The 12,427-nt window shown below is 46.0% G+C and overlaps 1 protein-coding gene and 1 long non-coding RNA gene across 4 annotated transcripts in view; one reads left to right on the top strand and one right to left on the bottom strand.

Annotated features, from left to right (window-relative positions):
• The window catches only part of GMEB2 (glucocorticoid modulatory element binding protein 2), a 24,753-nt gene extending 23,070 nt beyond the window's left edge, over window positions 1-1,683 (bottom strand). The window contains exon 1 of one of the 3 annotated variants that reach the window (XM_081196336.1): window positions 1,544-1,683. The gene's annotated coding sequence lies outside the window, so the exon portion shown is untranslated. Of the gene's footprint in view, window positions 1-47; window positions 179-1,543 lie in introns of those variants that run through there. The other 2 variants (XM_081196338.1, XM_081196337.1) reach the window with 2 other exon arrangements.
• LOC308588384 lies at window positions 1,500-7,399 on the top strand. The gene is made up of 3 exons (XR_014008685.1): window positions 1,500-1,612; window positions 2,300-2,517; window positions 2,958-7,399. It is a non-coding gene; the product is annotated as an uncharacterized lncRNA (long non-coding RNA).
• The last annotated feature ends 5,028 nt before the right edge of the window (window positions 7,400-12,427 follow it).

Consider the following 12,427-nt stretch of genomic DNA (forward strand, 5'->3'; position numbering starts at 1 on the left):
ACCCTCAAACGTGCACCTGCCCAACCGGACACCTTCTTCTGCCCTACCTGCAACAAAACGGGTCTCTCCTGTATGGGTCTCTACAGCCACAGCAGGCGCTGTAAAACTCTCCAGTGGTTGGACTTCATATCGGAAAGCCCACTCTTCCACTTATCTCCTGACTAGAGATGGGAAGGCCTGGGGGGGGGGGGAATCGGGAAAACTGGGGGGAGGACCCAGGTTTCCCCCCAATTTTCCCAGGTTTTTTTCTTTTTTCTTAAAACAATTATTACAAAACAATTTACATATAACATAAACAGGACAAAAAAAAACCATATAAACAAAACATAGACAATAACAACGTATCATTAACTACTGATTCACCTCATTGTACTTTTTACAGTTTATTACAGTAGTACCTCGCAAGACGAATGCCTCGCAAGACGAAAGAGTTTTCCGTTTTTTGAGTCATTCCGCAAGATGAATTTCCCTATGGGCTTGCTTTGCAAGACGAAACGTCTTGCGAGTTCTTGCGAGTTTGTTTCCTTTTTCTTAAAGCCGCTAAGCCGTTAATAGCCGTGCTTCGCAAGACGAAAAAACCACAAGACGAAGAGACTCGCGGAACGGATTAATTTTGTCTTGCGAGGCACCACTGTAATTTATATGCATTTCATTATTATAATTTTCTGTTACTTATCAAAAGAAATTTTACTTTGAAAGTTTCCTTATACTTCAAGATTCAATCTAAATCTGTCAGGAGATTTGCATTATCATAATACTTTCTAATGTATTTATTCTTTAAATATCCAATCTTTCCCGGGGTTCCCCCCCCCAGGCCTTCCCATCTCTATTCCTGACACACAGCTGAGTGCCAGCAACACGCTATCACTGTTGCAAACGAACCACATTGAGAGGGCCATGAAGCGGCATACAAATTCCGTTAAATAAATAATCGCCATTGAGAAAAGTGCGGTATAAGTTTCCTGGTTTGTTTGTTTTAAAGAAAGAAAAGTGTAAACAAAAACAAGACTTATATTTGGAACCGGGCTCCAGGCAAGGAAGCAAGAAAGAAAGAGGCGAGCCTCCCGTGCACCAGGGCGCGCATTTGCAGCGGCGCGCGCGCACGAGCCTCCCTCGAGCCTGCCCCTTGGAGTGAGGAGAAACGCGAGGTCCTCCTCCTCCTCCTCCTCCGCGGAAAGATCCGCGAAGAAATCCTCCCGTCCACGCGGGGAGAAGCCGTCCAGCCCTTTAATGCTGGCTCGCGACGCCGGCTGCAGGCGCGCGCACGGGACCGCGTGTTTCCTCCGCCCCCCCTCCTTCTCTCTCTGCGCAGCGCGTGAGGCGCGTGGCGGGGGGGGGGCGCCGCCGCAGAGCGCGAGGAGGAGGGCTGGCGCGCGCGCGCCTGGCGCCACTGGCTGCGCGAGGGAAATGCGGGGCGGCGGCGGCGGGGGGGGAGGAGGGGGGGAGGGTGACGGCCGAGCGTTCCTACCGCCGCCGCCGTCACGTCCTGACGCTCCGCAGGGACCTGACGGACTGGACGGAAGGCGGGGAGGGGCTGCCTTACCTCAGCCGCTTGCCGTCCGACGCCCGTCCTCGGGTTCCGTCCGAGCGGGTGGAGAAGAAGGAGGAGGAGGTGGGTTTTTGTTTGTTTTTCCCCGCGGGGCGGGCGGGCGGGGGGGGGGTTGTCTGAAGGGAAATGGCTGCCTTGGCTTGTCTATATATATCTCTGAGGGAAGCTTGGGCTGCGGCGCGCGCGCAGGGCGCCTCGGGTCCCTTCTGCGCAGGCGCAGGCCTCCTCCCCTCCCCCGCTCTTCCAGCTCCCTAGCCGAGACTTATTTGACACGGCGAGGGCGGGGTTGGATATGGGAGGCCTCCACTGCTCTCAACTTCTTTTCGGGCTCGCCGGGGTGAAATAAGTCCCGGCGGGAGCGCAGCGCGCCTGCGCGAGGTGGAACGCGGAGAGGAGCAGAGCTGGCTTCGCGCGCGTTGGCGGGAGAGAGGGAGAAACCGAGAGCGCGCTTGTGTTTCGGGAGCGCGCCCTGTGAATCCTCGGGGAGGCGTGCTTTTGCTTTGCTTTTCTTCATTTATTTCTTTAGGCGGTTTTCTGCGCTGCCCAATGAGCAGCGTCCTCCGCCTCTGGGGATTCGCGATTCAAAAGCAAATTCGATACGCAAGTGCATGTTTGTAAATAACGTCGAGCGCGGCTTCCGCAGGGTGCGCGTTGCAAAAATTGATATATGGAAAAAAAGCCGATAAGGAATTGGGGTTTTTTTTAGGCTATTTACACATCATGCAATTTCCCCCCTCAATGTTATTACAGGGTCCGGCCATCAGTTCCCGCCCTCCCTCCTCAAAGGTTTAGGGTAGGTAGAAAAGGGGAGGAAATCCAAACAAATGCTCGATTAAAATTTGGGGAATGAGAAAAATTAAAACCTGCACATCTTGTGTAACTTAAACACCAAGCCAAACAGGAAACAATTTTTATATTCATATATGTATTCAAATGAAATCAAGGTGTAGTGTTCCCAGTGGCGTAGCGTGGGGGGTGCAAGGGGTGCAAGCCGCACCGGGCGCAACATCTGGGGGGCGCGCTCGCTGCCTCCGGAGTCGCCGAAGAGCCTCGGGCGCAGGCTGTAGCAGAGCCGCATGTCTCGCGGCGCCCGGCTGAAGGCGCCCGGCAGGCAGCGGCTCTCAGCGCTCGCCGCGGAGGACGCGCCAGGCAGCCCCTCCTCACAGCCCCGCCTCCGCCGCTGCTGCTGCAGCTGCTGGGCCGTTGCATTTTCCTCGCCTCTCTGCCCCCCTCCTCCTCCGGGCAAGCGGCGTCGTTTGGGCAGCAGCGCCAGCGGCAACTCGCAGGTTAGGGGTTAGGGGGGGCACAAATTACGTGCCTTGCCCCGGGTTAGGGGGCGCAAATTACTTGCGTTGCCCCGGGTGCTGACAACTCACGCTACGCCGCTGAGTGTTCCATGAGCCAGAAGCTTTGCATTACTTAATCCAGCTGTTAAAGGTGTCATCGACTTTGAAGACATTCGAACTCAGGACGAAAGGGAGAAACGTGCTAAGAGGAAGGCACGCCTGGCAAACCCACACCGTGACCAACTCCTGCCCGGAAACCAATGTCCCCACTGTGGAAGGATGTGTGGATCCAGAATTGGCCTCCACAGTCACTTACAGACTCATTGTTAAAACCGTGTTTATGGAAGACAATCTTACTCAGCTATGAGTGATCGCCAAAGAAAGATTACTTAACGGATCTGGTCAAGCATGTTACAAAGTAATCATGGTATTGCTGTTTTGTTGATGACTTCAAAGCCTTAACACTTCAGACAAGGCTTTAAATCTTGGTGTTGCAGCAGGTAATAATGATAATCTTGGTGGATGATGAATCACCCATGTATTTCAGTCCTCTTCTTGAGAAAAAAAAAACCTCTCATGCTGTCCTGTTATTGCCAAGGACAAGGGTTCTGAAACAGCTGTGTGTTTTCTGCTCCAAATTGTGAAAAAACACGAGAACAAGAAACGAAAATTAATCTGTCATGAAATAGAATTTCACAGGGATTGTGAAGGCCTATGTGAAGATTCCAGAGGCTGAAGCCATGTTTACAAGAATCGGTGACAATGTTATCCTATAACAGGCTGTCAGTAGTGGAAGCAAACTGAACAGCTTCAGCTCAGGTGCCATGCAACCTAGTTGAAAAAGAGAAAATACTATGAGTGTGAGATCAGGGTGGTTCATTTGGAGACATCTTTTTATTGGAGTGCACCCTTCAATCCTTGTATAATTAATCTGTTAATTCACAGTCTCCCAAGAATTTTGCCTTTTCTGAATGTTAATACGTTACTAATAATATATTATTATTTAAGTAAAAAAAAAAAATCAAGTGGAACTTGGAAGAATAGAGGGAAGAGAAGCAAGCCTTCAGGGCAGTTGAATTGGTGTTCTGAGTGACAGTAGTACTCTATTTATGCATATGTTGGAGTGACTGTGGGCCAATAAACATTTGTTTGCACCTCCCTTGACTAGTGTATAGCAATGGCACACTGGGTATGTAATACAGAAGGATGTGGACTTTTCAAGATAGGTAAATTTTAGGCAAGTGTTCCATGAATGTAGTTTTGCTGCAGAGAAAAACATGGGACATTCCCGTAGTCTTTGCTTTGTGCAATGACATAACAAACACAGTGATACTCTCTTTTTCAGATAGCATGCCTTCAGGGACAGGCTGCTTCAGGATTACTGAAGTCATTTTTACCCTTATTGTTACAGGACCTGATCCAAGGAAAACAAAAAACGAGGATACATAAAGGTCAGGGGGCTGGTGTTATACAATATCCTTAGTACTCAGCTTAGTATCACAACCCACAGTGATTTTGAGGAGTCAGATCCTTTTGGGTTTTTGTAACTTGTTGGACTCATGTCTTCTTTAATGGAAATACAGTAGTGACATATGCCATTCCCTGTCATTCCTATAGAGTTCGTATCCAGAAATCAGTGCCTCACTGGTTTCCCGCCACGCTATTTTTGAAATGTAAGGACTGCACCTGGTATCTTCTGCATGCAAAATATATGCTCTACCACTTGCCCAGTCAGAGGAGCTGGGCTCTATTAGGCAACAATTTTAATCTAGGCTACATTGAATTTACTGGATTTATTACATCTTAATAGTCATGCACAGGATCACACTGTTGGGGCAGCATTTGTCATGGACCAGCAGTACACAGAGGAGTGGCGGGAGGCACTAGCCGGGGAATCCTCACGGGAAGACGTCTCAGAGCCAGGGGATTAGTGATGGGACGATGATGAGTTAAAGAGGGAACAGACTGGGAGAAGGACGAGTTGGAAACTGAAGAGGTAACAGGCTTTGTGAGCAGGAAGAGTGTGACAGAGAGCAGTGGAGACCCAGAGCAGAAGAGGAGGCTGGAGAGGAGGGGGGCCCAAGAGGCAATGATGTCAGGCTGCTGAAGAAGCCAGGGGGTCTCCCCCTCCTGCTGCAACAAGCTCCCCTCCCCCTTAGTTTCCCAGAACCTGAAGAGGGTGGAGCAAATACAGGTAAGATGAAGGAGCCTCCAGATTGTTTTGGTAGGACCCAGGGAGGAGGAGATTTAGGGAGCTGTGGGAAGGCCGCTCACATCTGCCTCATTGGAGCAAGATCTACTGGGAGGAGTTGCTGTGCTCATTAGGCCTGGCCTCCTGCGCGGTATTGTTTCTTTGCATAAAGAGAGTTAACTTCACTGACACACTGAGTTACTACTGAGCTACTCCTGACACCCACTCTGACAGTGTTCTAGGCTGCCTAGCAAAAGCTTTGACCTGTATGGGGATGTGGTTGCAACTTCTTAGTGTGAGATTTCTTCCATAAGCTGATTAAGGAGTTTGGTTAATATTTCTTCAAACCTGCATATGTGAGTTGCTGCTATTTTTGGATATACAGTGGGGCTTTGCTGTCACTACAGTGAGAAGAGGACATGCTCGAATAGGAGAAAATTGATAATTGTGTTGTCTTGCAAGGCAGCTGAAGAGCTTCCCAGAAAGAACTGCTGCGCTGGAAAACTAATTGTATTAAATGAATTAATAAAAACAGAGAGTTGTGGTTTCATACCAAGTTTATTTCTTTTTTTTTCCTCATTAATCACTTCTTTGCACAACAACAACCTCAATTTGACAATGAAATGCACGTGGTAGATTTAAAGGAATCGGACGAGGCTTATCTTAAAGAGTGAGAAAAGTCCATTCATGGCACTATTACACATTCTTTTTTCCTGTCTATTTGGAAAGGACAAAGACAGCACATGCTGCATCCTAAGAAGTGAATCTTGTGCAAGGCCAACAACATTCAAACAGACTATCAGGAGGGAATAGGAGGGCACTTCTGGGGGGGGGGGCGGGTATGGGAACTGAAACACCATCTAATTTTGGACAGCTACCTAGGTGTTTTGAAGTCCGCTTTTGTAGACTGAGCCTCCTTTTGCAATGAATAGGAGCCTACTTTTAGGGTCATATTTTTACATAATGCTTATCAAACAGCAACCTTTACAGTTCACTTGTGAAGGTCTCTCCATTTTATATATTAAAGGTGCTCACCAGCCTTTTAGCTCAGTCATAACCATGTTTGCCCAGGTAGTAAGCTTGTTTAGTTTGATTGGATTACCTTCCAAGGAAGTGTAGCCATAATACCGGTAGTTGTAGAGAAAGTTGATCCACTCATCTGCTAACTAGAATAAGAAATCCAGCAAGCTTGCATCCTTTCTTCACACATCTTACGTACCTCTAGCATCCAGTGGTCACTACTCTCTTTCCATTACAGTAAGCTTATGGATTGTAGAAACTGCTGAGATGTGTCTATGTTGTCATTGCTCAAGAGAGACAAGACCACAGAAATAACTTTATTAGTGATCCTTAATATGAAATCTGCTATACAGTAACATCAACAGGGCCATAAACAGTCATTCCTTGCCACTTACTTCCAACTGTCTCTTGTATCTGTGTTTGTGTGTGAATTTTGCCACATGCATTTAGTGATGTAGTACTTGCTGGCTATAAGTGTACCTGAATGGAGCCATTTGAGCCAGGCAATCAATAAAATATCTAGAGCTACTATAAGGATGTTCATGGAGCAGCAGGAAACTTCCTTTATGCTGTGATTGCAGTTCTTGGGCAATAACCACTTTGCAAGAGGACATTTAGGGAAGTGGTTCCCAATTAGCTAAATACTGCAGGACACTCACCCCCCACCCCCGTTTTTCAAAAGCCAAGTCACGGACCACCTACTTTTGAATTTTTTCTTAATAATAATAGTACCCCACCCATCTGACTGGGTTGCATTTTATTATGTGAATGGTGCCACAGACCCCCTGGGCGGGTGATGCAGACGACCAATTAGGAACCACTGATTTAGAGTAAGTCTCCCCCAACAAGAACACTGGCTTTGTTCAACAACACAGCAACCAAATAGTGCTTGAAATGAAAATTTCCTAAGTATGCATGTACAAAGACCATTAAGTCCTTACAACCTCTCTCCCCCCCCCCCCCTTAAAGGCAGGTCTGTGGCTCTCTTAAAATAAGTGGAATATTTAGTGCTTGGAATATGATACAGAACTGTTGTAGCCCTTCTTTGGATTTACTAATGATAAATTGCAAAATTTATCTTCTCTTGCACTGAGCAGGGTCCACCAATATGCATATGGAAATGTGGCAACTCAGCTTTGAAAATGTGTAAAGCCACTCTGGGACTCCTAAGCATTGCTTAGTCCCTCTCAGCTGATTCCCTCCCTCCCCCAGCCTTAATTTTAGTTGCTGTGGCAGTTAATTTGGTTCATAATCTCTCAAAGCAGCATGCATTTCAGTAGCACACCTAAATGTTATTAAGACTGAACTGTATCTAGGCACGGATACATAATGAAGAATTTCCAGTTCCATTAATTTTTTTTTATAAAAGTAGGATCTGCAACAGAATGCAGTGTAGAACACTCCTGTTCAGGATACTTTTCCATGCACATGCTGGTCTTTGGTCCCCTCAACTGTTAGCCGGTGTTCTACAAGCACTGAGCATGCCAAGTCCTCATTGCAGACTGTTTTTAGGATTTTCTGCTTACTCCTTTAGAATTTCCCAATTTCTTTTTTTGGGGTTCTAGGAATCAAACAGACATGAATTTAATTTGTGGATATGTGCACCACAGAATTCTCCACAATCAATTCAAGTGGGTACCTGCCCATTTTATTAGCCCCCTCCTGATTTGTTTGCACCATGAGTAAAATATCCTTATAAGCACCCATTGTAATTCAAGTTATATCCAGTTCTATAGAAAAAGTACTTTCTTGGATGCACCGATTGACACTGGATAAACTCATCCCCTGGCTTCCCTGATACATCCAAATGTAGAGATCCTGATACATTTGGTATCATTTTCACAACATAATGCATCTGTACTGATAACACCTGATGCAAATTTCCACCTGACAACATGCCTGATAACATCAGCGTACCCTTGGATATGCAGGCTATATCTCAAGGCACTGAAAGAGTTAAAAGTGAAGGAAATAAAGATCCCATTCTTCATATCTAAGTGAGCACTACGGGCAGAATTCATTGACTGCCTAAGGCAGCCTTCCCTGGTCTGGTGCCCCCCCCCCCCAGATGTCTGGAAGACACAAGGATGGGAAAGCCTGGCTCTAACGGCTAAGCTTCTTTGTGTGTGTGCATTGGCCATTTGGATCTAATACCGCAGAACTTCCAGAGACAGCCTTCCAGATATTAGATTCTCACTTCCATCAGCCCTGGCCAAGTCAGGGATGATGGGAGCTGTAGTCCTACAACAGCTGGAGAGCACCAGACTGGCTGTCCCTGGTATAGTGGATGCACACATTTGTAAATCAAGCCTAAGACTTCCAATGATTGCACATATTAGAGTCTCCAGAACACAAGTTATTCTTCAAGAACAGCATCACAAAACCAGGGCTGGTTGTGCATCATTTGCTATGTAGATCTGAAATGGTGAGTGGGACCCAAGGAGCAGCCACAGAACACACTGAGCTCCGTGACTGTAGGGTCAGAAAGTGGAAGGAAGCACCTACAGAGAATATGACACCTCTGTCTAGTTGAAAGTTGCCTCTAGGTAGGCTGGATCATTTGGACCTCAACAGACGAAAACTAAAGTGGACCCAGACCTTTCAGAATGTCAAGACTTCCTTGAATTTCCCCCCACTCTGCCCTTTTCCTCCTACCATCCTCAGAACAGTTTATTCCAGTACCTGCTCAACTTACTATTGAATTCTCACACTTTCCCCCCTTGTTTTGATCTGTGTTTCTATCCCAAATCTATAGATTTCTTCATATGTGAAACAGCCCATCTGTTCCAGTAAGCAAAAAAGACTGAGAATGCACTGATATTAACTCTTCCTGCTATTACTCTGGCCTAAAGGTAAAGGTAAAGGTACCCCTGCCCGTATGGGCCAGTCTTGCCAGACTCTAGGGTTGTGCGCTCATCTCACTCTATAGGCCGGGAGCCAGCGCTGTCCACAGACACTTCCGGTCACGTGGCCAGCGTGACAAGCTGCATCTGGCGAGCCAGCGCAGCACACGGAACACCGTTTACCTTCCCGCTGGTAAGCGGTCCCTATTTATCTACTTGCACCCGGGGGTGCTTTCGAACTGCTAGGTTGGCAGGCGCTGGGACCGAACGACGGGAGCGCACCCCGCCGCGGGGATTCGAACCGCCGACCATACGATTGGCAAGTCCTAGGCGCTGAGGTTTTACCCACAGCGCCACCCGCGTCCCACTTACTCTGGCCTAGTTCTCACCAAAGCAGTAAGCTGCATAACTTTAGACTGTAGGTTGGACTTCATGATGGAATGCTCAGACATTCTTTACTATAAAAATACCCCTACACATACAAATCTAGGTATCAGAGAAGAGCTTTAACCTCCCCTTATTCCTGAAATGATAGCTTTCCATATGCATCAGATTCTGTTTTTATAGGGAGGAGCATTCAATCATGTGAGCCCCCAGTTGCAGCCTGAAGTGGTACAGCTCAGGTAGAGGTTGTTCTCCAATGACAAACTAGGTTCCATGCTTGACTCTAAATGCTTTTGATGCAAAATGGATAACTACCAGAGTGAATGCTGCTTTTGAGCTTGTGCTCATGACTATGACATTTCTAGTTGTTGTCACCATTATTATCAATATCAGCCATCATAACCATAGTACTAGAAACAGTATTTACAGCAAGTCAGAAGTACACACCAAGCAAACACCCAGCACCACAGCAAATAAGACACCGTTAACACCTTGCAGACATTTTCCCAGGTCCCCCCAGAGGACGTGGGCACTGAGGACTGCAACCACTTCTTACACACAAACTCTATTTTTCCTTAAAATTTATTTAACATTTTAAACTATCATCACTATAGCATGGATGAGATGATTCCGCATTATACACAGGTGCTTTTCTAGGATTGCTGCTATTTAGAAACAGATGCAATAGCTCAGACATTCAAGCCCAATTCTTTCCTGGCTCCAAGCAGCTGTCTTGCCACCCCTGGGATGATGCTTCTATTTTCTTTCTGAGCCTCTGAACAGACATTTCATTGTGACATGGCCCCTTTCTTTGGAAACAAAGCTTTTCTGCTAATGCCCTGGTACTCCCAAGTGGAAGGCAGGATGTGTGCTGGGGAAGGGGCACAGCTCCACCTGACTTCCAGCCAATTTTTGTCTGTGCCTTGACTGGATCAGTTGGCTGAATGCTCACCTGCCCCAGATGGCTTCCCTAATGGTTCCATGGACCTTGGGGGTCTATCCAGTCTAGATTTTTCTTCTAATGAATCTAGGAGGCACACAGTAGTCATGCTTGAGAACTATGGCTCCAATATGGCTGTAAAGGCCTTTTCTACTAGAAAAGAAATTGTCCTACCCCATTTCTGAATTTCAAAGAGAAGCAGTTCCCATAAGAACCCTTACCACACCAAAGAGGAAGTACCGTAATAGTACAACCTAGACAAGAGAGACACTGGGAGAAGGAGGGGGAAGCATCTACAACATGATGTGACTGACAACATTGGTGCTCCCAAAGTGGCACATGGGTCATCAAACCGCTTACCTGATGTCTGAAAAGGCACAACTGAGTTCTGACCAGAAACCACAAAGAATGGAATCATTGCAGATCCAGGAAAACAAAAAGAAAGGAATCGTCAGAGGAAGAGATACTAGGCTAGTATGTAGCAATACCTACACAAGGACAAAATACTTATTTGTCACTGTTGTGGCTGGCATTGGAGTAAGTTTTGGTGCTCCACAATTCAGGCCCTTCCTTCAGTGGGAACTCTTTAAGATTTTGGAACCAATGTGGATCTATGGCCAATGCAGATTGAACTTAGTTTGATGTAGGCTGAATTGTATGTTTGGTTGTGGACAGTCATTGTCTCTCAGCCTTAGCTTTCATCTTAAAAACTGGAATAAGGATGAATTTTTTACAGGGCGCAAAAAATTGCATTGCAATGTCCTTTGTACTAAAAGTGCTATCTAAGAGGTACTTAAGAGTAGGCAAAGAAACAGCCTTGCATACATAAAAAAATTCCTTCCAGTAGCACCTTAAAGACCAACTAAGTTAGTTCTTGGTATGAGCTTTCGTGTGCATGCACACTTCTTCAGATACCGTGCATGCACACGAAAGCTCATACCAAGAACTAACTTAGTTGGTCTTTAAGGTGCTACTGGAAGGAATTTTTTTATTTTGACTATGGCAGACCAACACGGCTACCTATCTGTAACTGGAGCCTTGCATACAATTAGGATCATTCTCTAGCCCACACAGTAACTACTTAAATAACTGGAGTGCCATGAGATTAACTAGGGTGACTCTGCTGGAACTGGCAGGAGGCAGATCTTCAGTCTGAACTAGATTATATTACTTAAAGAGATTAAAGGCCTACCCCCACTTTCCATGCTTCTGGTGCACTGAAGAGGACTGTCTTAGTGGTTAACAAACACCTTTTGGCTTATGGGACATGAAGGCTTCATCATGTGACAGATGAAAAACTCCCAAGCTACTAAATGGTCTCAGTGACATATCAATAGGTTAGAAAGAGTTGTTAGAAAGGGAATGTTGATAATCCTAGTATTTTGAAATACCACTTGTATTTGTAAACAGTTTTCTTCTGCAGGCTTCCCAAGTCTGTTTTAAAATTAAAATCCGTCTAGCACATCCTGATTCCTTTGCACTACTCTCTAGTTTTGGTCCCATTTTTCCCCTGTACACACGCACTATACAATATGCCAGAAACGTATCATGGAGAGCTTGCTAGATGTAACAGCAGATTGACATCATACTCTGCCCCAAATTGTGCCAATTCCTTTCCTTCCTACAGAGCACTGGCTCCCTACACTGTTCCTTTTGATCTCATCTGTGAAAACTCACTCCACAGGACGTACTTTTGAAGGAACAGACCTGGGCCCCCGACTTACCCAAAAAAATGCTTTAAAAACACAACATGTTTAGCTGTGGGCACTGCAACCTTATGCACACTGAAATTAATATAAAAGCAAAAGATAGGAACTTATGAAACTACCTTATACTAAGTCGAACCATTGACCCATTGAGCTTAGTATTCCGGAAACAGGCTGGCAGCTGCTCTCCAGGAGTTCAGACAAGGCAAAGGGATGCCAGGGATTGAACCTGCGACCTTCTGCATGCAAAGCAGATGCTCTAAACACTGAGTGATTGCCCTTTCCTTATATATTTTCTCAGTTGTGGCTGCTTCTGTTTTATTGAGAAAGGGGACTGGATCCAGCTATTTAAACATGCATGTGCTATAAAACCTTCATTTTAAATTTGTTTACTGTTTTAACTTTTTAAAAAGGCAGGATAAAGCCCTTTTCTCCCATCAGGCATTTAGGGACTGAGGAAGATTAGGGTGGTTTTTGGTTTTTCTGGTTGCAGTTTTTTTGATTTTCA

This window comes from Podarcis bocagei (assembly GCF_964188305.1).
Source record: "Podarcis bocagei genome assembly, chromosome: 5".
Classification (NCBI taxonomy): Eukaryota; Metazoa; Chordata; class Lepidosauria; order Squamata; family Lacertidae; genus Podarcis; species Podarcis bocagei.